We start from the raw sequence: 26,916 nt of genomic DNA, 5'->3' as shown, positions 1-26,916 counted from the left end.
GCTGCATGAGCAGGCCTTGGTCGGGGTGCTGCAGCCATTCCTGCAGGGCCATACAATGAGCTTCGTGCAGCAGCTCATTGCCAGAACTGTGGAGATGTGCATCAACAACTTCATTGAGAGGCTTCGGCTCCTGGAACCCCCTCCCGCTAGCCAGCAGCGAAACAGCCCTGAGGTGGACATCGAGGGCTCGCAGGACAGCAGCGAGGCAGAAGACAGTCCTGCGGCCACCCCCAGCCCTGCTGCCTCCCCCCGGGCCACTCCTGTGATCAGCGAGCTCTCCTCCAGCAGCCCAGAGTCTTCAGACACCGAGGAGCTCCCCAGCACCTCCAGCGCTGCCCTGCGTGGGGATCCTGGCCACCCAGCCACCGCACCCAACCTCACAGAGCAGGAGGAGCCCTGCTCAGAGCCAGGACTGCCGGCACAAGAAGACGCTGCGGTGCCGGGCTGCAGCCATGGGCCCTCTCCTCCTGGCCAGGACAGGGACCGCTCGTCTGCGAGGCCCCGGCGCGCCCCGAAGAGGAAGGCCAACAGCAGCCCGGACTCTCCCCAGCCCTGCAAGAGGCCGCCCCCGCGGCGCCGTTAGCAGGGCACACTTGGCTTTCAATAAACAACATAAAAGTGGGGACTCTGCCACAGTCAGCGTCTTGATCTTCTTCACAGAATCATAGAATCACACAACCATACAGTCCTAGGATCATACAATCACACAATCATGCAATCGTACGATCACACAATCGTACAATCACACACTCATAGAATTGTAGAATGGCTCAGGTTGGAAGGGACCTTAAAGATCATTTAGTTCCAGCCCCCCTGCCATGGCCAGGGATGCCATGCACTCAATCTGGTTGCCCGTGGCCTCACCCAACCTCGCCTTTCAGGGGCAGGGATGGGGCATTCACAGCCTCTCTGGGCAGTTCTCTTCAATGTTTTCCTTACTGAATTGCATGTAGGACTTGAGGGCATATTGAGTCACTTTACACATGATGCTACATTGGGAGGAGCAGTTGACTCCACTGAGGGTAAGGAGATTTCTTTGAGGCAGATGTCATCTGTCTTGATTTGTGTAAAGGTGTTGATTTGGTTTAACAGAACAACCTTGCCTCTAAATTGGAGAGACATGGAGTGGATGGATGGATAGTTGAATGTATGAGGAATTGGCTAGAGGGACAGATTCAAAGAGAAGTGGGCAACATTTCCATGTCCAAATGGAGAAGGGTGACAAGTGGTATCCCTCAAGGGTCTGCATTGGAACCAGTACTGATAAAAGTTTTCATTGGTGACCTCACAATGGAATCGAGTACACCCTCAGCAGGTTGCTGATGACACCAAGCTGTGTGGTTCTGTCAACACACTGGAGGGAAGGGATGCCATCCCAGACAGGCAGAAGAAGGAGGCCTGTGCAAACAATGGGGTTCAACATGAGGCTCAACAAGGCCATGTTGTTGACCTTCAACAAGGTTCTGCATCTGCACTGGGAAAATCCCAAGCTTATATATCTCTACAAGATACATAAGGAAAAAAATAATTATTTCTTAATGGTAATCTAACTAGAAATAAATGGAACTAGGAAGAGACTTTATCTCTTTGCCTAATGTGTCTGCTTGAGAACAATAAAGAACTAAATGTTTTCCAGGTTTTGCTTAGAGGTATTGTATACTACATGGACATTGATTAAAGCCTGAATACCACTTCCTTACTGAAAAGGTTCATCATAAATATAAATTTGTATTTTTTTTTTATGCTTAAAAAAGAAAAAAAAAAAGTCCCTTTATATTTTAATGTGATTTTATTAAGAAACATGCAACCAAACCAAACCAAACAACCGAAACAACTAACCAAACCAAGAAAACCCACAAACAACCAACAGCAAAAATCACAGATGATGGAAAAGTCACATCTCAAGTCCTAAACGTCTGCTTCAGACAAAGAACTTGGTGGTAATTATAGTGACACCCTGAAGATCATGAATATATGAACAATAATTTAAAATATATTTGGCTGTAGTTTGCTCATTTTTAATTGAGAGTGGAACTTAACCACGTTAATTGAAATACTTTAGGTGAAAGCTAAAATAATCTTTTTTTTTTTTCTTTTTTTTTTTTTTTCTTTTTTTTTCTGAGCTTGACTCTAGGAGAGCATTGGCTTGCATCTTGCTTCAGGACCTGAGATGCTCAACACTCAAGTGGCAAAAGCGCTGATATTTAAGAGTCCACATAGTCCTGCTGTTATCAGCAGTTGACATCAAGTCTCTCCCATGGCTGCATGAAATATATGGTTCAATGTGGCTGTACTAAGATCAAATCACACTGAAGGGCAATTTGGCAGAAATTATAAAATGACAGCAGAACTTGTGTTTGTTTTACTGGTAAGTAGAATTATAAATAGTTCATATATGAACTAGTGACCAACTAATCAGAAAACTACTGCCAACGATTAAAGAAAAATCAGTTATTTTTCTTTTTACACAAACTCATATTCATATTGTAATATATACATCTCACAGTTCAAGTTTAAATGTGTCCATAAAAGTCAATGGCTTTCTCATAAATTAAAGCAGGAAAAAGAATCTCAGTATAAACAGTGATACATATAGACAAATATATTTTCCCCTAAATATTGAATATCTATGTCTTTCCATTTATCCTATAGAATATATGTATATAAAAAACACTTTACATATCTGCTGCTTTATGTGCAAGGTATAAATACATATTGTACATAAATGATTTACTATAGAAACATCAATATTTCTAGATTACACCATATATTAGGTGAACTGTCATTAGCAAAAGAAGGATACATAGCTTTTCAACAAAAGAAGAGAATGAGGCTGCCAGAGTCTTGCAGTGGTTTGGGCGTTTTTGGTATGCATGCATTTTTGTGTGTGCATGTGTGTGTGTGTCTTTTTTTAAACATCCATCCCTGCCAATCTTTGCACTGCCAGTAGGGAAAATGATATCCATGGCAACGAACAGCACCATTCCTACCCACATCAATGACGCCTCCAATCTAAACTGTCAAATATTCTATGCACATCATGTAAAATAGGTCTCTTTTCCTTATACCTCTGTGCATCTAGTTTCCTTGGCTACATGTTTATGCAAATGAGAATTGTCCTTTTTTTCTCAGGTTGATTGAACACTGAATTTGTTTTGCACCCTGGCAATGCAAAGACGTGCTGTCTTGCCACCTGGTATACCGTGTAATTGCAAAAGCCATACTATAATGATAACTCTCCTTAAATTAGTCTGATAACACCATCGTCCTGGTTTGTGAGGAAGACTTGGAGTGTGCTTTAAAAGAACATTAATATGGGGCTGAGATACGTGAATAATGTTTAATTGGCTCTCTAGAGTGTACTGATTTTCAAGTCTGCAAACCTAGCATTTGATTTATTCTTTACTGTTAGTGAGAAGTAGGAAACATCCTTCATAAATCCTGAATGACAAATTAGTCACCATTTCTGTACTAAGACCTAGAATTCCAAGGGCTGTCCTTTGTTTTGTTTGGTAGGAAGAAAAAAAAAAATCCCATCAAACACCTTGGGATCTACACACCTTTTAATGGATATACAGTCAAATCCTTTCTCCTTCCTTGGCCTCCTGTAGTGGCAATTCCTACAACAACCAGCAAGTAGTGCAGAATAACCTTCAGTAACTTATAATAACCCCACAGATCCCATAGAAATGCCAAGCAGACAAGCAATAGTGCCTCAAACACAACCTGCACATATTGGTGTTGAGCTATTTCATCACCGCCAGGTCTGCAGTGGTCAGATCTGGGAGTTAAAGATACTTTGAGTTTCAGCCACCAGAAACCACAGCAGACTTCAGGGAGATGGGAAGTCTCATTTTTGTTCTTTTTCATGTCAAGAAGGGTGTGTATGACAGGACCTTGGCAATGGTACCTGGTAAATAAAAATTGCTGGACAAAAGATGATCATGCATTAAAAAGGGGTGTTCTTGTGAAGCAAAGGCTTCTGGAGACATTTATGTCTGTTTCACAAGGATAATTTGGTGACTTTCTTGTAGGCTGTGTGCTGTGGGAAGGGTGAAGCAGTTGCAGATGACTCATCAGTACAGTTATCAAAAGAGAAATTGTTCTTCCTGAGAAAAACAAACCCAAAATGTATCCAAGAGTGAACAGTCAAAAGAACGGGAACTCCTTTTGGCACAAATGGTCTCATTCTAACAATTCAGGCTGGAAACTGTGTCTTCAGCCCTAGTATACCAATCACTTACCCCACAACAGCTAGTGTCCTTACAGAAACAGTGTGTTCAATACAGCTATTCAGAAACTGCCAAGACCAGACGAAGGAAACAAACAATGCAAGTGAAGTTACCATTCACAAAGTTTCTACTAACTAACAATGAGAAAATCATTAAAAACAACAACTGTGCTTGCAAAGTAGAATACAAAGTTCCTTGTCAATATCAATCCTTTGTCACCTAATATCAGATTATTGTGCCTTAACTGTTAATATGCAATAGACACGGTGCTGACAATGTGCCATGTTAGGCCCATGAATTCGCTATAAATTGCACTGGTGGGACTGTGCACTGGTGCTGTCTCATCCTCTGCTGAATGAAAAAGCTCATCAAAACACCATTCCATTGACAGCATTTTGTCTTGTATTTCCAGAATGCCTGGTAACATCTTCTGAAAGCAGTGTGTGGACATGTGAAAGATTTCTGCAGGCCGTGTTAATGTGTTAAACACCATGGTTTCCTCTGATAAGTCAGCTCCACTGGAGCTATCAGCTTCCTTCTGAAGATTCCATCCAAGCAGATGCTGAACAGAGCGGTGGAAACACATGATCTGCTTGTGGCTGCTTTAGAAAAGCTCCTCAGCCACTTGATAAGGAAAGGTGGGAGCCTGATGGGGAAAGAAATAACATGTGAACTGTAAAAGACTTTCTGTCAATACACAAAGCCTTTGGGGATCATTCCTTCCAACACTACTCCAGAGCTTTGCACAGAAAATCAGGACAAATATGTTTACAGCCCTGAAGTGGGCAGGCAGTTGGATTGAGTATTATTTCAAGGTCCCTTTCAAGTGGATTATTCTAAATCCTAAATTTTATTTATTTGTTTTGTCAGGAAAAGGACTTATCAGTAATTACTTATGAAAATGTTTTAGTCTAGTCTGATACTTTTAAACAGATTTTAAAATACAAAGTACAGGGCAACATCTTTGTTCCAAGAAGAGTGAAGAGCAAAGATATGTAAGTACAATACATGATAACATGAAATGGGTAGGAGCTGCTGAAATGGGTAGCTTTACAAAGATGAGTCTTTTTATAGAGGAGGGGTGTTAATCTGCCATTTTTTCCAGGTACATGAAGAAAATTGATTTAGTTTAATAGAGGTTATCAGCATTAACAAGCATTTTTGTCTTTTCACCATTAATGGTGTTATACCATCCTTTTACAAAATTATTCATTGTGGCATGCAAGGCAATGAGCAGTACAGATTCAAAGTGCAAACCAGAGGGATATAAACGAGAATAAAACTGCAGCCACTCTTTCTGTTACCCACCTGGAAAAACTTACAACTACTCTCTAGCTACACTCCAACTGTTCTCATCATCAAAGAAAGGCTTTTGTGCCTGAGTTCTTAGATCCCTATTATGACCACAATATCTATATATCTCAACTGACCTTTAGTATCTAACGTCTAGAATCCACCTCAGAATCAACCTCAAAATCCACCTTTAGTATGACACCTACTTATTATGTCATACTAAATATCTGAATGGACAATTGAAAACGGAGGCCAAATTAACAGGATCATTTAATCGTCTAGAAAAGTGAACACAACAGCTGCAGTGTGGGAGAGGATACCTGACCAGTATTCTTTGCTGATTTTTATTTTATTTTATTTTATTTTATTTTATTTTATTTTATTTTATTTTATTTTATTTTATTTTATTTTAATAACTGAAAGAATAACAGGAAAGGAAGCTGCATGATATTTTTATTGCTGCGACTCTGGGAAGTTAGGAGGATACATTAATAAGATATGATAAATTCTATATAATAGAATCCCTCATTTCAATCTTCTGTTGCCAGCAGAAATCTTCCTGTGAAAACCAATGATATCATACTGCTGTGAAAGTTATGAGATCAAGTGTGTTCACATATTTAGTAAGACAATTGTAATCATGTAAACTGCAAAATCAGGAAGATATTTTGCACATACGTGTTCACTATCACACCCAGACCCTAATGTTTAAAAAAAAAAAAAAAACGTTCAGGCCTAGTTTTTCCATGGTTTTTCCATGTTCAGCATCAACACTGTCAGGTTAACCATAAGCATTAAAAAAAAAAAAAAAAAAAAAAAAAAAACATTCAAATTATTCTTGCTAGAATTGAAAAATTCATGCATGAGAAAGCAATTACTTTGCTTACTACCCGATCCGGGAGTCTGCGTATACCAAACTGTGCAAAACTTAGTCGTTGCAATGACAAACAATGTTCACATTCACAGAACAGTTTCTTTTCAGATGCTGTTGCAATAATGAAGCTCCACCTATAGTTTTTCTGACATCAAAGGATTTTCTAGCTTACAGGTAAATATTCCAGACTAGGCTTTAAATAACAGGGAAAGTGTCACCACAATGCAGGGGATCACACATATATTTCCCTTCATATGAAATAAAAGTAATTATATTTCTTATTAGGAATATATAATTTGTACCCAGGGAAGATAAAACCCACCTGAATGCCATCCTGCACGATATGCTCTAGGTGATCCTGCATGGGAGGGAGGTTGGACCAGGTGCTCTTCAGAGGTCCCTTTTAACCTCAGCAATTCCATGATTCTGTGATTCTGTGACATTTAAATAAGTGTCAATCTATGGTCTAGTGGTGCCAAATTTCTTGTTTTGAAGGATCCTATACAGACATTCATATCTTAGCCTGTAACCATGCCATCTCAGACATCATCATTATCATTGTACCATCATCACAGCTTTCAACCGATTTTTGTCCGACTTAGTATCTCAGCACATTCTTAATAATGGTCTGTGTAGTGAAAGCATGTTCGGATTCACATAGATCATAGGATCATTAAGGTTAGAAAAGACCTCCAAGCTCCTCTAGTCCAACCATCCCCTACCACCAAAGTCACCCACTAAACCATGTCCCTAAGCACCACGTCCAACCTTACCTTGAACACCCCCAGGGATGGTGACTCCACCACCGCCTCGGGCAATCCATCCTAATGTCTGACTGCTCTTTCTGAGAAGAGATGTCTCCTCATTTCCAACCTAAACTCCCCCTGACACAACAGGAATAGTCGAGGCAATTTTACATATCATCATAAGGTCTTTATGATCTCAAGGAACTGTCTGGGGTGAGTATGATGTATTTGAGCAAGATGTCAAATGCATTTGCCTTCGCAATCTGAACTGACTGGCTGCGCTTGCTGAAGGAGTACCAAAAGCCTTATGTCTTCCCCAATCTTGAACAAATACACTCCTCTCTAGAATGATAGATTGAATGCTGAGAATACAAAAAGCCAAACAGCTTGACTAATTATTGTCAATTTTTACATTGTCTGTTCCAAATCTGAAATTGCAAGGTCGCTTACAACTGCAATAAAATCGTTATTCTTTACACAAAGCACAGTTGTACTGTCATCAGTTCTAGATGATACCATTCATTTTTCTTCAAGTTGGTGGAAATTTATCAACAAACAAAATAATTCTGTTCAGGTTTGCTTTAATTTATCACTTTGGCTTTGAATTTTTTTTTTCCTTTTAGATTGTTACGTGATCTGAGTATCAGCTCTGAGACTGTACTGCTCAGTCAGAATTAGGGACACCAAATCAAGAGGTAAAAGCCTGGCATAATCAATATTTAAACAAACAAAAAACAAGATTAGTCTATGGTATATTGTTAGTTCATTTAATTTGGCAAGTATCTTCCAATAACTAGAGGCATTTGTCAGTTTCTATAGAGTTGTTATTAATGTCTTTATTGTTTGCTTAATTGAAGTTAGACTCTATCATTAAGAGTGCCATCCTGTGTCATTCAGACCTTTCAAATGAATTTGTCTTTGCCTTGAATAATGATATTCCTGCTCTGCCAGGAAGATTGAATAGCAATCAAATGAACCTTTTAAAAAAGTACAATGCTTTGAAGAATCAACCCTCCCGTTCACACCATCAACTTTCTTATTATTACTACTTCTGAGAAACTGCCATTTTCTAGACCAAATCATAAAGTTCCTAGTATGAACAGTGGATAAGAATGGTATTTGTGGGAACCTGATGAGATAAAACTGGGGGATGGAGGATGCTGCGAAATCTACAAGTCACAGAAAACATTTTATGTTTTCCAACCATCTACACTTCTTGCTGCTTTTGGCATCTTAATGAAACACGGTGTAACTTTTTACCAACCTGCCTTGCTTATTGATGAATGACCATTAACTTCACCCTTCAGTATTGTCAAAACCTTTGCTGTCAATATCATTAAAGCTCATATTCAGTAGGAATATTGATCAGTTAGCTGCATGCTTTTATCCTAGGATATGCATGTCTAGGTACCATATCCAAAGACTTGCAACACAAAAAGCAGTTATTCAGAGCTCCATTTCTCATTTATAGAAATCAAACATATAGTTGAGAGTAGTTCTTAATGACCAATGTCAGCATTTTATCTCATGACTGCAGACATGCTAGCTCTTTTCACTATGTCATCCATCTGAAGCATCACTGATAGATTATTGCATTTTGTGTTTGTAAATACTTTCATTAACACTAATAAAATAAAATAATAATAAATAAATAAATCGATTAATAAACAACAATGAAACACCTAGGCATGGTCAACAAACCAAACCTCTATTTTATTCTTATGTCTAGTAAACAGTAAAATCAATTCACACTTACACTCATCAAGTCTATTCTGCTGTTTTTCTTTTCTCACATCTGCAAAACTCATTCTAAAACCAGGAGTTTAAATAACTTAAAAGCTTATGATTTTATTGTTTAAACCTGCATGCTTCTTAAAACATTCTCCCACCTGTTGTTTAATAATAGTTTAATCTGTAAGATTTCCAATTCTTCATGATTTTCAAATCAGTTATGCTTCCTTTTCCTGTTTTTATAACCTAGGACATATTTATAAATGCAGTTCTTCTACTCAACCATTTTACAAATCATAACTGATTTTCCTATTCTATCTCATTTATTAATGGACCTGTTTATCTAGTGACTACATCAATATGTTTGAAACCCCTATGTAATTCCCACAGAGTGTAGCTTATTCTGACAAATAACTTTATAAGCAGCCTATGGGCTTTACGTATGCACTAGATAATTCTGTGTCAAACATTAAATGCAAATTCTGCTCAGGCTTATTGATGAAAATTGCTGCTGCCTGGCCACAAGCTGCTGAATTTTCAACACAAAATCCACATTTTTATTTGCCATCTATGCAAGAGCAACATGGAATCTCAAATCACACGGTTTTCTACATCCTCATGTGGTATGCTCCATGTAAATTTGCCTCTTTGGAGATTGAATACGGAGACTGAAAACCCATTGAGGTATATGAAGGTGTAAATCTAGCTTATAACTTCTTAATTTTTGGCAAAGGGGAAGGAAGAGAGGTGAGTCCATTTTGACTTTCAGATCCCATATTGTCTTCAGAAAGTTAGAAAAAGAATGTTTCATTTGTATGGAAAACAAGGAAACGAATACATGCCATAGAATTTTTGCTACACTGTGCTAACATCTGCTTTCTAAGCACTGTATTTTGCTATTGTTTTTCTGTTTTATTGACCTCATATTCCGATTTTGTACTTTATTAGGACTGATTATGATTCCCTACCATTGTACTTGCTATTTCATCACATTTAAACAAACTGACCCAAACACGCAAAGCCTTTACAGCTTTCAGAAATAAACATATTTAGTGTACCTACACATTGCAAAGATTTCCATGGTATACATAAATGCCCAGATTTTGCACTAAGCTGGGAATCTTTGGGGAACCAGTTCTGGCCTCCCTTATACCATTATAATTACAATGAAGCTGAATTTATCCCAGCATAAGAAAAAGAGTGAAATTTGTCCTAAACTTCTAAAAGCTTAGCAATATGGACCATTTATGAAATACAGATTTCTGGTTGTGTACATGCTGTCCTTCTGAACCACGACCAAGATTTATACACTCCATTTACCTCATAAAGAACAACAAGATACACTCCTAAAAATGTATAGTGTCTCACATTTCTTTAAAGTTTACAATAAAACCTCAAAAGAACTTAACATTAACAACTTAAAACAACTAATATTCTACCTGATATTGCAAAATAGTCAGAAATAATTTTTAAATTTCTTATAAAATCTGAGCTGCAAACCCAACAGTTTTGACAATTAAAAATCTCATTAACAAGCCCTCCTTCCAGACTGATGACGAATCTTTGGAGCAGCTATATTTTGTTCTAGTACTCAAAATTTATTTTTATTTTTATTTTCCCAGCATTTTGTTCTAGTACTCAGGATTTATTATTTTTTCCCATAATTTTTAAAAATAGATATAAATCCTAGGGGAAGGAGAAAAGTCTGTTACCCTGTTGTTTAAACCCTATTGAATCTGAAATTTGTGACTTTTATGAAATGCACCAAATAAAAATTCAAACATGAAGAAAAAGAAAGATAATTAGTGACAGAGAAAGTATACTTTTTCCTGCTGACTTAACAGCTCCCCACTTCAACATGAGCTAGCCAGCTTCTGTTGCCTTTTAATGGAGATGACCTTGAAAAATAAATTAAGACTAACAATGTAGAAGAGTTCATTGAGATGAAACTTAAAGGGGTTCAGAGGAAAAGAGGAGTTGGTGGATACAAGTCCTGCTTCACTCTTGTTTAAGGGATACTTGAGCTGGGAAGATAGGAGAGAATTCGGTTGCTGTGAATGCTACACTGTCAAATGAATTATGTCAGACATCCATTTCATTCTGCAGGATTTTGCTGGAAAATAATGAAATGAGAGCAAAATTAAACAATAGAGATGTGTCACCACATTTTTGCATTTGAAAACAAAACAAAACAAAACAGGTGTTGCATCTCAAATTATGCAAATTTTTATGTCCCTGCAAATTCCGCTCAAGAACTGGTTTTCTTGGAAATACCATGATGTATACTCAACAGGAACTCTTATTTTTAAGGGGAAAAGAAAAATGATTCAGAATAATTTAACATGCTCAAATATAAAAAAGAATCCCACCCCAACCCTAAAAAAAAAAAGGGGGGGGGGTGAGGGGGAAGATCGAAATAAATTTATTTGCTCGAAATAAAAAGATTTATTTGCTCGAAAAAGATTTATTAACTTCAGAACAAACAAATTAATAATTTCTATTTTATACAATGAATATTTCCTTTATGGGGTACTGTCAATTGTATGATGTTTAATTTTTAAACAGGACAAATATTTCAGAGTAAATCTGCTATTCTACGCGTTGAAAGAAAAAAAAAAAAAGGATTATTTAATGGGGAAAGGAAGCTCAATCCTGCTGTTTTTAGACAGTTTACATATTTCAGGCTAGAATTTAACTGTGAGTAGATGTAATTGTAATGAAATTTTGACAGAGGGCAAGTAAGAATAAGAAATAAATATACAACTAAAAATATGCAACTATTTAGGTTTAGCTTCCAGGAATGGGAGCAGACAACCTGTGTCACTTTCACGAGAGCTGTGTCATCTCCCAGAATTTCCTTGGTAGTTTATCACATGAGATGAAAAAAGACCCACAATCCAGAAAGGTTTACGTAAGGAATATATAGAATTTATAGTTTTCCCTACAAATGTTCTAAGCAGCAAAATAAGAGATAAAAGATCCTATATATTTTTTGAAGGAAGAATCTTTTGGTGACCATTGCGAAGCTTACTTGACATATATTGGGACTGATATGTTGTGTCTTTGCTATGGACAGTTAGTGTATACATGAAGGATATTATTATCAGAAAACAAATAAATTAACACATTTTTCTAATCTCTTTTTCTGTACATTAGTGTGACTGTTTGCATTCCAGAAATGACACTGACAAAGAAGGACTCGTATGTACAGACTAGTAATGATAATAGCAGCAAAGCTGTTACATTTCAGAGAATAGTCTAGGCAATTTTTACAAATGCAAGAAAACTGAACAAAATGTTCTAGGAAAGCAGCTGTACTAAACCAATAATTGCACTCTTGACAAACATTCAGGAAGAGTTTGGACCTGAGAAACTTTCAGAAAGTGAAAACTTGAGAAAGTCTGGAGGAGGTTCCTGAGAATTTTTGTTCAAATTGTTTATGAATTTTCCTCAGCTGTCATGGATGTCTGTATGCGTTTGGTTTTTAGAACCACTCAAACAATCACAGTTTACTTGCATGAGTATCTGAAAAAAAAAGAAGTGAATTTCACACTCATGCACAAATATTTGAAGAAAATGAATAGCAGATCTGTAGCTGTGAATACATGCAAGAAAAGCCCACACACTAAACTAATCAGACAACTAATATAATTCCCTGAGATGAATCTGCCCATTCACGAAGAACCCGAATATTAAACCATGAGTATAAAATGAGATCCATTTCCGAGCTCTGCAAGGGGAGATGGCAATAACCTTGGCAAAATACTAGTGGGGATGTCACACCTAAACAAATTAAAAAAAAAAAAAAAAAAAAAAAAGGAGCTAATTTTCTTGAATAAAATTGAATTGTTACTTATTCACTCAGCATTAATATTTGGCTAATAATTGATACTGAATAATTCAGTTCTGCAACCGTAAGGAGGTCTATGAAAATCCCTGTTCATGTTATTAAATATATCCTAACACTAGTTTCATAACTGTTTCTCTATCTTGAAAGGTCTAAATTACTTTCATTTTCTAGAACATTTATCATAAGACTGCATCAGGAAGATTCTTCTCCTTCATATGGGAAGTTCCATTGAAAATTTGTCTTTGTTAGGTCTGTCTCAGCAGATTCAGGAAAGAAAGATACTTGATCTTCCAAACCTCCACTACAGCTTTTCCTCTGCTCTCAAACAATCATTTTCATTTCACACATAACACTGTCCAAATTAGTTTTGTTTGTTTGTTCATTTGGATTCTTTTTTTTTTTTCCAATTGATGTGTCTTCCATACATTTTTCTATTCTTATATGCTCTATTTTGCATTATTTACATTACCCTACAGAAGCAAGGTCTGTACAGGGATAAAAAATACAAGATGCATAGCAAAATGTTTTTGCATAGAATCAAAAAGAAAACAATTTCAAGATTTTCCTTATGTATTTATTTTTTGTACTAAAGTGCAAAAAAGCAACACAGTATAGCTGTAGCTACGTCAGACTGGAGGAAGATGTTCTGACATCACCTCTGATCTCCCTTCTCAAATACACTGTTGCAGGACGTGTTCAATAAAATACTCATGGCAATAATGAGATACCAAAAAAGTGAATGGAAATCAGCCTTTGCATCCCATAGACACTGCTCTTGTTTCATCCAGGTTCTTATCTCTAAGAAACGTTGTAAAGGACAATACTTGTATCTTTCTGAGCTTCTTCAAATTCTTCTAGTCTTTACTGTCCTTTCAGGACATCCATTTACTGACTTGAAATATGTGCAAATCCAGTTCATACTGGGTATATTTGATGTATTGCACTTTTTAGTTGTAATCTGGTAAATCACAGAATCGTAGTGGTCTGGGTTGGAAGGGACCTCAATGATCACCTAGTTCCAATCCACCTGCCATGCCACCCACTAGATCTGGTTTGCCAGGGCTCCATCCAGCCTAGCCTTGAACATCTCCATGGATGGGGCATCCACAGCTTCTCTGGGCAACCTGTTCCAGTGCCTCACCACCCACCTGGAAAAACCACCATGCACGCTAAATGAAAGATAGCCAGCCCATTTTTCCACCCATTTTCCACCCAAAATTGTTTCCGCCTCTTTTGGGCTGTCTCTTCAAAAATTAAACAGAAAAAATAATCAAAGCACAACAACAAAAAAGAATAAATGTAGAAAGAGAGAGAGAGAGAAAGAGAGAGAGAGAGAGAGAGAAAGAAAGAAAGAAAGAAAGAAAGAAAGAAAGAAAGAAAGAAAGAAAGAAAGAAAGAAAGAAAGAAAGAAAGAAAGAAAGAAAGAAAGAAAGAAAGAAAGAAAGAAAGAAAGAAGGAAAGAATATCTACAGGATGACATTAGAACTGGTCTGTTTAAATCATGTACTTGAATTGTTTATATACAGCTGGGGCTGTTCAGCCTGGCTCTGGGGTGACCTCATCACACTTACAGGAGCCCTGTAAAAAGGATGGAAAAGGACTCTCTTCGGGTAGATAATGATAGAACAAGGGGAAATGGTGTTAAACTAAAAGAGGGGGGATTTAGATTAGAGGTTAGGAGGAAATTTTTCACTCAGAGAGTGAAAGGCACTGAACCAGGTTGCCCAGAGAGGGTGTGGATACCCCATCCCTGGAGGTGTTCAAAAAGAAGTTGGACTAGGCCATGGGCAACCAGATCTAAAGGGTGGCATCCCTAGCCATGGCAGGGGTTTGGAACTAGATGATCATTGTGGTCCCTTCCAACTCAGGCCATTCTATGGTTCTATGATTTCTCAGTCAGGCTATTTAACCCCCAAAGTATATAAAAGCAAAGTATATAAAAAGGACTGAACCTTAAAGTTTTCTCTTCAAAGCTTCCAGGTACAAAACTTGTACTCCTTCAAAAAAGCAAATAAAAAGCTCCAGAGGAACTCTACCATTTTTCTTAAATAAGTGGCACTAACCAATTAGAGAAAAGCCTAAATCACACTTCAGAATGACAGAAATAATTCAAAATGTTTTATGTTTCCAAGGTTTTCTAACTGCATTTGCCAACCCTTTGAAATGTAATGAATACTAAGGGAAACATTTTGAAAAAGAGGTCCCCAACTTGCATGCAAAAATACACACTACACACAGGAGGTTTAAAGTGTATATAGTGTTGCAGACAGTCATTCAAACAGGGCACATGAGTATGGACATAGATAGGTCCCCATCCTCAATTTGTGCAAAGCAGTGATGCATCACTGAAAAATCAATTCTGTTGCTGGCAAAATAAGCCCAAATATCCCTGTCTGCAGCAGTGACCTACCCTGATAGGCACAGCACTACAGGACCACTGCAGCTGCTGTGCCCTTCGCAGGTCCAGCACTTCCCACATTGCTATACAGTCTCAGTGGTGTGCTTAACAAGAAAAACTGAGTGCTTCTTGCTGACATTCATCCCAGCCTGCTGGATTTTTATGAGATTCCTGCACTGTGTACTGCACCGACCAGATCTAGTGGGTGGCATCCCTGCCCATGGCAGGTGGATTGGAACTAGATGATCATTGAGGTCCCTTCCAACCCAGGCCACTCCGATTCTGTGATTTACCAGATTATAACTAAAAAGTGCAATACATCAAATATACCCAGTATGAACTGGATTTGCACATATTATGGGGGCCAGCACAACATGCCACCAGCCCTCCTCTCCAGCTCAAACCCTGAGGACCAACACATTGTAATATCAATATAACTTTTGTAATTCTAGCCAGTAATTTAAGCATTTAGCAATCATTTAAGTAAATTCGAGGTTTATTTGAATTACCAGTTCCACTTTTTATATTATTATTATTTTATTTTATCATAGATTATTTATAATTTCTATACCGTTCTCTCTTCTCATACTTCAGTTTCCACAAGATATAGAAAACAGTGAAATACCATGAACTAAAAATAGCACCAACAGGATATGAAAATCTTAGCAGACTGTACTCACAATTCCCTATTGATTTTCCCTTCAATAATATGAGATTAATAGAACAATAGGCAGTAATGCAGTACAATGGAGATCTCAGAGTTAAAATACCAGACTATTAGAGTGTAATAATAGCTAATACTGCTGTATCTGGCCAGCATGTCATCTGTATAATGTGATGCAATGGGATGGCATGGTGAATTAAGGATACAGGGTAAATAAAAGTGAGGGCTTTTTTTTTTTTTTTTTTTCCTTTTTTTTTTTTTTTCTATTTTTTTTTCTTAATGTTTAACAAAGGGATATAGTCCAATGATTACAGATCAGGAAAGGAAAATACCAAGTATTAAACCAAAATAAAATGTTTTTACATTTAAGCATATTTCAATGGAGAGACATCAGCTAAAGTCATTTTCAGTGGTATGGTTAAAGAAGACTACTATTACCACTTGTGTCATTGGGGCTTATGCAATATTTCACTATAAGCAGAGCATGCTCTTTGCAGTGAAGAACCAGCACTCATTACAAGGTTTCTCCCCACTATAAAAATGTGTATTGACTTAGCTGCAGAGCCACAGTGATGTATACAAAACTCAGAACCTAAATATCAGCAGCTACTAACTGTTTCCACTTTTTTTTTCTTTTTTTTTTTTCTTTTCAGATTTTTTACTCCATAAGCCTGCTTATCAATATTATTTTTACTTATGTGCCATAAGGACTTCTCAAAACACCAGCATTTTCACAGTGCAATGAGAATGTTTAGAGGCTGGTCACCACTAGAACACACTTCACTGGATTTTTGTGTGCATATTTACAAGTCAAAGTCAAAGTCAATGTGATTACATGCTTATGCTCAGAATACGCGATACAAATACTTGTTAACATTGGAAAATGGTCAAAGCTCAGGTATGAAAAATGTAGTACTTTCAAAAGCATCAGTAATAATTATATTAAAACAAAAACACCCCTGAAAAGATTTCACTGGACACTTTTTAGTAGTAAAGAGTTTTTAAACTCTACTTGTTCTTCCAGAATTACTCTCACTTTCCAATCAGATAAAACCACTGTTGTCAGCACACCTATCCATGGACTCCAGGAGTCGGTGAAATAGATCTGTATGTCAAATTTTAGCCTGGAATTGTATTTCCTGCTGCATTTCTGTATATGTTTGCAGTATGCCGATGAAACCATCCCTTGGTCTGGATAAACATTGAATGTGTTGCTAGAGTTTGTTCTGTAAAATGTTATCGTGAGTTCAGAGCTACAGAGCAAACACTTTAATACACAACAAGGGAAAGATCTCTTAACTGCTTTTAAATTGCAAGTACATAGCATCCTGTTAAAAGTTAACCATTAGGCATTTTTAACATGCCTATTGGACAGCTAGTTGGGGATTGCTTGTTTAATTGCAATGAATGACTTAACTGACTGCAAAATAACAATATAAAACTGTATGGCTATTCACTGTAATAAGGGGGCTTATGACATGAACATCAGCATTTTAAAAAGTTCTGAGCTGATACACCATATCATTCTTGAAAAAAGAAAAGAATGCCTGCCTTTAACTCTCATTCTCAGTTTGGCCATTATTTTCAGAAACTATGCACAAATTAAGCATTTTTAGACATAATAATTTAGAAAGCCTAGCTTGGGGGTGGGAGGTGGAAATATACCAGCCAATGTATCTAAATCATTCATATTCCAAACACCACCTCATCAATTCAGCTCCAAGAGAAAAAAAATACAGGATGCTGTATATGAAATGCAGCTGTATGCAAAAGAAACAATTCAAAACTCTCTGCTCTGGGTGTGGTCATAAGAGTTTAACCTGTAGTGAGCCAGAATTCATCCAGATTTTCAGCATCAGGAGCAGTGATACAGGAACCATATAAATAGTATTAAAAGGGTAAAATAATCACAGGTAATTGCAGCGAACCACAGTTGTTTTCAGTGCATAGCTATTGGTATTTTTTATGTATATATTACAATTGGGAGAGCAACAGAACAACAATTGGAATACGACTGATCTGCCTTCAGTGTGGCTGATCTCTGAGGACAGGCAACAGATGATTAAGTCCAAAAAGTCCATCGCTTCACATTTGGATTAATCTGTTTTTTATTCCCCTCCCATAGTGGAAGAAAGGGGACATTGCAATTGCTGGTGCTGCCACCAGCCTGGCTGAGCCATGCCCACTTTCTGCCTTTAGTGCAAGGAGATGGACATCTTTCTGATCGGTTTCAAAAGATCTCTGTGGTGCCTTATTTAGATCTCACTGGCACAATTTTCCCCAGCAAACAAAACATTTTCTGATCACATGGAATACTGCACCCATTCAGAAATCAAAGTAGCTGCTCTCTGCTTCAATGAAAGTGCATTTATTCCACTCTTAGGCCCCCTGCAAGGTGGAACTAATGACACAAAATTAAGACGAAATTAAGAAGATTAAATGCCAAAAAATTTTCATGGCTGGGCTAGCAGTGTGTCTGATCCTGTCCAGTAGTAAGTGCATGGAGAGGAGCAATAGCAGTAATTACCAGGGTAGCAGTTCTCAGCACAGAGATGGTTTATTTGGCATGAGGGAGTGCATGAAAGGGTCCAGAATGAGTGAAATCAGAAGGGTAAAGAGGAAATTAATCAATCACTGATTTTTGCACCCCCTCCTCACAGGAGACAACTGAAAAAGAAAGTAAATAATAGAAAATGAATTGAAAGGAAGTCCTCTTTGCATAGTGTATCAGAAACAATTCACAATGTAGCGGTTGGACTGTCAGCACACACACAAAATAATCAGAGGGATATTTGCAAATGACTGGATCATTTTGCAGGCTTGTAACATTTGCTGTTATGCATGAAAAGGGAGTGCCAGGAAGAAAATCAGAGCTGAGTTTGTCCAGGCAGTAAGCTGATTGCATGCAGGTATCACCTACATTCTCCTCTGCTGGACCACGTGTTGAGTAGGCAAGGTCCATCAGTCCTGACAGACCTTGGGTGATATTGTCCCATGCAAGAGGAGATTGCCATCATCAGCAGGTCAAGAAATGGCCTGTTTCAGCCTTAATTAAGCAGAAGAGTGACTTTTTGATAGGAGCTCCTACCAAAGGGGACCATGAGTGCATCCAGCCCTGGTGCCTTTCCCTGGACTGGAACTTGTCTGTTGGATACTTACATACAAAAACAGGGTACATGTCTCCGTGGCAGCTCTGGCCAGCAGTATTGGAGGGTTGGTATTGCCCATGGTGTAACCTCTGAAACCATCCTAAAACCTACTTTAATTGACTGTGGAGTGACAGGGGTAAAATTAGTCAGACCTGATGAGGAAGTCACTAGAGATATGTGTTTATCTTCCTGGTTTTATGGTGTCTGTGTTTGAAATACCTCAGCTCTCAGAGCATGCCTACTGTCAGACCCTATTGACAACACCCTTAATCACCAGTTTCTCTGTATTTCTGTGCTTCACTCTCTCTCTGGTATTTTTAATATATCTTGCTTCTGCTTTCAACTCATCCACAAAGCTGTCAATTTTCTGAAATGCTTCTCTATCTCCCTCCTTCTCGATGCATGCCTACGTTTCTGATGATATCTGAATAACTCAAATGAAAGGCAGAGCATTCCATTTTAAAGATGGGGATATTCAGTATTGCCAGCCCACTTTGGTGCATTTGAAGTGGTTAAAAAAAGTTGGTGTATTTGTATTTATGTGCAGTGCTGTAATGAGGTCTCGTGGACAGTAAAAAAAAAAACCACCACTCATACCTCTGAGGAGCCACTGACAACCTCGACTGAAACCTTATTTTAGGCTGGGTTCCTGGACTTTTTGTTCTTCTATGAAATTCAATTTATTTTCTTTTCACTGTATTTGCCCTGATTTTTTTAACACACCTACCATCACCCTCCCTGTCTTTGTCTTTTCGATGCTGCCAAAAATACATGCCTGATATTTTGAGGGAGCTGATTTATAGATGAATTATAGCAGATTAGATGAATAATAGATGAATTCTAGCAGATTGACACCTTTATTTTGTCAGAGCCTTTGCTGAAAAGATGTTTCAGGTTTATCTCCAACCTGCAGGAAAGCTAAATATCTCTCAAAGGCAGAAGGACAACCAATGGGGTAAAATCTGTATTCTTCAAAGAATCCTTTTTTCCTCTCTGAGTCTGGGCACAGTGGGACTCTTCTGTTTTTGTTTGTTTGCTTATTAGTTTGTTTTGTTTTGTTGCTCTGGTTTGTTTTGTTTAATTTCATTTCCTTTCTTTTGCTTTCTTTTGACTTGAGAGGGAGAAACTACTGTTTGGTATCCCCTTCAGAAGGCCTGAGCCAAACCCTCAGGAGTCAGTTTGCTCCCTGTTCCTGGTGGTCCCTGTTTCAGGCCTCCATCAGACCATGCTGCAGTGAGCAAAGCCCTCATGACCTAGAAGAAACTTTCTTGTTTACCGCTTACTGCACAGGAAATCAGCTGGAGTGCTCCAGATCATCTGAAACCACACCTCTTTTCAATCTTTGCAGCCCAGAATTCAGCCCAATGTCTGGTTCACTGTTTATTCCTCTGCTCATTGGAGAACTGTACATGGGAAAACAAAACAAAATAAAACAAAACAAAACAAACAAACAAAAAAATCAATTTTAAACAGTTTATTATTATTTCTTATTCTGTCCCTTGGAATAGGCTGTTTGCTTGGGCAGTGTGGCTAAAGCTGTTATTATACTGTGATATTTCTAAAGATAGATTATGATATTTTTATGTATATATATATGTATATTTGTTTTATTTATTTTTGTGTGTGCACGTGGAGAATATAGGCTGAGCATAGACTGAATGCTAGAGAAAAAAAAGATTGTTTTCTGAAGCTGTTTAGTTGCATAATTTGGGAATTTAGGGCTGGATCCCAAAGGTGCTGATATAGGTTTAAACTATGTACCACTGTTTAGGATAAATGGTCCATAAAGAGAGAACAAATGGACCATCAATAGGCAGAGTTACTTCTAAAGTCATCTCCCCAGCATCATTTGCTCTTTAAAGAACTGAACAATGGTGTCAAGAGAAGGACGGCGCCTTTTCATGGAAACTTCCCACATCACTGGCAAACACCAGTGAATATGTTTTCTTCCCAGATTTAATGAACTCTCTTTAAAATCTGTCCGAAAACTACAGAAATATTTTAAAGCAAATATCCTCAGGCACACCTGTGGATGCACATCTTAATTATTTAATGCCGATGTGTTAAAAAGCCTGGCACTGAATTAGATTTTTATTAACTTACAATAAGAAAAGGTGCGCATCCATGATTCTTCCTTCCCTATCTCAGATTTTGGATTTTATGCTTACAAATTGATTTATTTACCCTAATGATCTCCATTTCCCTGAAAACTCCTGAGTTTCTTCTCTCCCCACAATAATCATATTTTCATGCAGCATTCACATCTTTTACATGGAATTTTTACCTGAATTCAGCTGCAGTGATTACAACTGAAATATTTTAAGTAGAGGGACCAACAAGGGTTAATACAGATATTTAAATTATTTAACCTTCCTAATCAATGAACCAAGAAGAGCAATGGAGTCCGTAAGGAGAAGCGATAGCCTTTATTGGAGTTAGTGGTCAGTATTTGTTTGTTAGCTGTCTATTCACTTGCTCAAAAATCAGAAAGAGATTGTGTGTAAATGTTAATATTTTGAAATATGCAGAATAAGCTGAACTCTAAAGTAAACATTATATTCTTGGTAAAGTGAGAATAATTTTAGTAAATATTGTTTGTTTGTATATGTACTTGTTTATTTGTAGTACCATAAGAAAATTAAAAAAAAAAAAAAAAAAAAAAAAAAAGATTAGCTAAAGCTCTATTGTACTTCTCTGTGCTGTGAAAATGTAAAAATGCGGATTACAACAATGTTATAAAAAAAATGGAGACAGTGCTATTGACATATTTCAGTTTTCTGAGTAAGAAGTCATATAAACAGATAAAATCAGGCAGTGGCAAGAATTGTTAATTATGTCATATTAATGCTTATGCACTTATTTAGCGCATGTCCCATTATGCTCTGCACATCTGCAATGATACAAAGATATAAAAATTTACACATACTTTTTGGATGTAATGTAGTACAACTATACTGCAAATCCAAGAAATAAAAACATTTGGAAAAAAAAAAATTACATTTCAGAAAATATAGTAAATTATGCCACAGACATATAAGTCCATGTATTTTTGCCTTAGAAATCAGATATTTTTCAGGGTGCTCTAGGTGAATAAATACAATATTGTGTGTGCAACATTTGGAGTTTGATAAAGTATGAGCAGATTCCTATTACTGCTTTAAGTAGAAATATGAACACTCAGGAAAAAAGTTCAGTCCTACATCCTAGGAACATATTCACTATTTATTTGCTGAGCTGTGCACTGTGGACCAAGACCCAAACTTAATATGCACGTCACACCTGGACAAAGTCCTCCTTTCTCTAAAATTTGTTTTTGCTGCATCAGGTATCCTGTATTAAAGTATTAGGACATACAGAGCAATATAAAAAGTCACTGCCTTCTGCTAAGAAGTCATCTCTCATTTTTGAAGACATTACCAACCTGCACTAATTAAACTTTGGGTCCTGGCAAAACCAGGAAGTGATTCATGTAATCCTAAACTAAAATAATTATAGTGCTTGGACAAGGTACCTGGGACAGACTCATGAGAGGTATTTTCTTATCTTGATAGCTCCCAAAGGGACAAAAAGCAGTGGGCAACATATGATGGCAGTTGAGATCAGCCCTTCTCCACCCTTTTTCACAGGAAAATGGGCATGTGAGGGCAACGGTTCCTTGTTCTGAAGCACAACCACTGGTGCAATGAGGAGTTTAGCGATGAAGACTGCAGTGAAGTAGAGCTCTAACCATCACGATCACTGGGGAAAGAGATTGCAGGTGCTGAAAAAGGTGGCCCGGTATTTTTCAGAAAACAGCAGCCAAGCAAAGAATGAACAATTTTGCTAAGTTGACGTTTTTCTTTTGGATTGGTTCAGATGCACCCTGGCAGTTCTCTGTTTGACTACCTGGTAAAACCAAAACTGACTCTAATGGTATTTATAAAAGCTCCTTTAAAATTACATTTGAAAGATTTGAAAGACTCCAGAATTTTCCTACTCATTGTCCCCCCAACCAGAAAAACAAAACAAAAGCAATAACATAAAATCACAAACCAAAACAGAATAGATGAATTAAAAGTATCTGTAATTTTTAGTTTGAACTTTTCTGCCTTTTTCTACAGCAGAAAATATTCCACAAACATAAAAACTCAGAGCTATTAGCCTTTTCTTTCTGTACCATTATACCAACACAAATTTAAACTTTAAACTAAGTGGTTGAATTTAAAGAAAAAGAAATTGTACTGATGTGATCCACCTTGCAGTTATGGATATGCTAACAACTCATTCATTATGTAAAAATGCTTCCTGCCATTACATCTATTTTTCCTTTGTTGATAATCTGCCAGCACTTTTGTTCTGAATCTTGATTATCATTGGTTTACAGCAAATCGTCTTCAAAAGCAGCAAGATTTTTGATGTTGCTGTGAGAGAATAGAGAGGAATTTGTGGAAGATTAAACAGATACAAATACATCTAGGTACACATTCTAATATGGGTAAATGTTTGGGCAAAAAAAAAAATAAATGTTTGCTGCATTTTGGTGACGAGTTGCTGTTTTGTTTTTTTTTTTTTTTCTTTGTTTCTTTTTGTAATAAATAAAAGTAAAATAGACTCAAGCTGAACACAGTGTAAGTCTGTTGTTTATACCAAGTACATCCAAATTAACTATCTGTAGGATATATTTACATGTACATACATAGTCACATGGGAAAATATAAAATATTCCAAGCTTGCTTTTCTTTTTCTTTTCCTCAGGGTAAGTGAGGAATACTGCCACTACTGCCAGTGGTGTTACACTGGTGTAAAGTTGGGGTGAGAGAGGAGAATCAGCATCCTAATTTATTGCTTCATGTTGGGCTATAACTTTTGCCTTGCCCAGAGAAGACATTACAGCACTTCCTCACATTTCCTCCTGGACAATGATGCTGTGCCTGTGTTCCTCCATTTTTCAGATGAGGCTTCAGGCAGCATCTTCCTTCCCTTTTGCTGTTGCAGCATGGATGTTATCTGCTCTTTGGACATGACAGCCCTGAAGTCCTTCCCAAATATGCAATCCCCACATTGCCTCTAGAAATTCAGCTAAGAAACCATGACAGCAGTCACAAGTGAAGAACTAATCAGGATGTTAACAAGCTCCTTTCTTCTCATTATGAAAAAAGCCAGGCACTTAGGGAGGGCTTGGAACAGAATAAGGTGCTACGTCCCATAACTAATACCATACTAATATATTATTATACATTAATAATGTATTTACTAATATAGATGTCCTTTACACAATTTGTATGATAAGCCATCTACTTCTAGCTTATTCTTTTACAACTACTATCCTAGAACACCTTCACTACAACAAAGATAGCTGGTGTTTATTATAGCTGTAAACATTTAATCATTGGTGATGAACGGCACAGTATTAAATCCTGCAAGATTTAATTTAATATACTTGATATGAGATATAAATTTTAAATTAGCTTTAATAATCTTGCCTAAAAGTTAATATTTCTTGAGTAGGGGCATCTAATCATGATACAAACTTTCTTTTCTCTTATTTTTACATGTTAAGTTTGTATTCCTTATTTCCTGTTTCCCCTTCTTGTTTAACATTCAAAACACAGAAACTCAAGGGAAAAAAGGTAACAGAAACAGAAACTGACAAACAGTTCAAATTAAAAAAAAAAAAAAAAAAAGCTCCTGGCAGGCCCCCTGCTAAGAATCCTAAAATTAGTCCTCTAATGCCATTTAATAAGCCACAGAAATATTTGTTTGAAGAAATAACATTTACCCAAATAAGGAAACTAAGAACCAAACCATCCCAGGCATATTGCTTTTCTCTCCATTCCCCCAGGTTTTGGCTGGCGCCAGGTTCGTGGGATTTAACCAGGAATTAAATCACATTCTGTATTCAGTATCCTCTCATTGGCGGTGACTACATGGTAGAAAACACATCAGCCTCCCATGTTCTGCATCACATTACTCCAGGTTACCTGAAATCATTATAATGTGCAGTTTTAGTAATGCTGCATTGTTAAAACCCAACCATTTCAAATTTAGAGGTGGAAATGTCAGTCTGAAACCACAGACAACTGAGTACTTCCCACTGTCGCTTACGAAATGCACACAGTGTAGTCTCTGAAACATTTTAATGGGCAGATGCTCTGATTACGCATATCATTTAATACAACTTTTACAAAAACTGTTATCGACTATCACACTTCTCTTTTCTTCTATCTTTCTCAGTTTGTCCACTTCTGGTGTTCACACACATCACATTCCACTTGGGATATCGACCTCCCCAAGGGCTAGCATGCCTCTGAGCCTCTGGGTCAGACCTACTCATAGGTTCTGGTCCAGAGCAGCTTTTAGACACTGTGGTTTTATCCCCTACCCAATGGTTCATTTCAACAGACAGGCAAAAGCCGAGAACTGAGCAAAGAATAAGAAGAACAATGCTAATTATCTCCAATAATTTAATTACATAAACTAGCTTTGACTCTCTATATTCTGTTTCCCAGCTGCTGAACCCTTAATTAACCCTTCCCTCACCTTTCCTTAGTTTATGAAAAGGTTTCCCTTCCTCCAACCTTCGTCTTTGAGTGACATTACTGACAGATAAGAAGAACCAAGCTAGCAATACCAACAACATATTTACTGTCTAATTCTTCCCTTTCCAGATTGCATCCATGTTTAAGAGGCGGCAAGCAGAGAGGTCGCCCCGTGAATAGGAGGGTGCAGCGCTCCAGTGCCATGCTCCTTATTGACATGATTCTAATGCTGATGCAAGTTACAGAGGAATACAGCTGCTGCCACCTTCCCCGGGAACCTCAGTCACTGGTCACAGCCACAGACCAGTCAAGCTGGTAACACATTTTTCATGGAAGTGTGAAGCGCTAAGAGTTGGTGAGGTGGAGCAGGCGACCTGTGTGATTTGTTGTGAGATGATAGCTGGCATTTTCAAAAAAACAAATACCCTACATCGAGCCCAGATTCTTTAGTGGCTTTCAAGTTATAGAAATATTTGCTGGTGATGACAATGCCGCAGAGCCAATCAAGCTGCTGTGCTACACAGTCCTCTTCGTGAGGAGCTGGGTGTTGAAAATAACCCTCATGCATTATTCATTAAGAGTTGATGTTTATGCAAATTGCAGAGGCATGTGCTTGCTTGGCCATCCTGGGTTAACAACAACAACAACAACAAAATACACGGATAGCTTCTCCCCAAGCAAAACAGCAAGTTTTGGGTGTTCCACACAATCTATATAATCAGTGATAATTCTCCTTCATTAAATGCATCAAAAAATTCCAGTTCTTACCTGGGTAGCTTTGCAGGGCCCTCAGATTTGCTGGATGAAATAGCCGACTGTGTGGGCAACCAATAAATCTGAACTGAAAAGCTGATTAAGGGCACTTGCTTAATGCAAAGCCACTCACTGAATATTCATATGATGTCTGTGTTTATGCAAATTAAAGCAAAAGAAAGCCCAAAGGGATTGGTTGCCATAGCCCACAAACACTATGCATGGCAGTAAAACAGGGAATAGTGACAAATAAATCTTGAAAATCACAGGTAGGAAGGAGAGAGAGGAGTAGAGAATATTAAAATTCTTACATGACTGACAATTTTAAAGAGTTTTATCTAATCATATCATTTTTAGGCTAATCAAGTATTTTTCTGCAATGTACTAATCTGTAATTATCATTTCATAAGACAATACCACTAGAGTTTGTCAGTTTTATTTTTTCTGCTTCTTTATAAGCAAAATCTTTAGCATATCAAATAGGTGAAAAAATAATTACAACAATTATAGTGTAATGCATTAGGAACAAACCCCATTGGTTTGTTTTACACTTTATTAAGTTTTTCAGCTGAGGTTGTCTTCTCAAGCAAAAGGATAGAAAAACGCAGAGTGTGCCAGTGGGAGTCTGCGAGAAATGAACTTAGGTCTTGGTATCTTAATTTTGTAGCATAGCTGCTTCATTCCGGAAGCAGCCCGGTATGTGATATG

General features: G+C 37.5%; 1 long non-coding RNA gene across 2 annotated transcripts; it reads right to left on the bottom strand.

The window, feature by feature from the left end:
- Positions 1 to 1,792: 1,792 nt before the first annotated feature.
- LOC137848136 (uncharacterized) lies at positions 1,793 to 26,385 on the bottom strand. Of its 2 annotated transcripts, XR_011091190.1 has the most exons (5): positions 26,224 to 26,385; positions 24,696 to 24,897; positions 20,221 to 20,340; positions 6,722 to 6,833; positions 1,793 to 4,878 (listed from the first exon to the last, which is right to left on the bottom strand). It is a non-coding gene; the product is annotated as an uncharacterized lncRNA (long non-coding RNA). The 2 variants fall into 2 exon arrangements; XR_011091191.1 differs by lacking the exon at positions 24,696 to 24,897 and having other exon boundaries at positions 26,224 to 26,380.
- Between the last annotated feature and the right edge of the window lie 531 nt (positions 26,386 to 26,916).

This window comes from Anas acuta, chromosome Z (genome assembly GCF_963932015.1).
Source record: "Anas acuta chromosome Z, bAnaAcu1.1, whole genome shotgun sequence".
Lineage (NCBI taxonomy): Eukaryota > Metazoa > Chordata > Aves > Anseriformes > Anatidae > Anas > Anas acuta.
This window is presented reverse-complemented; position numbering and strand designations above follow the sequence as displayed.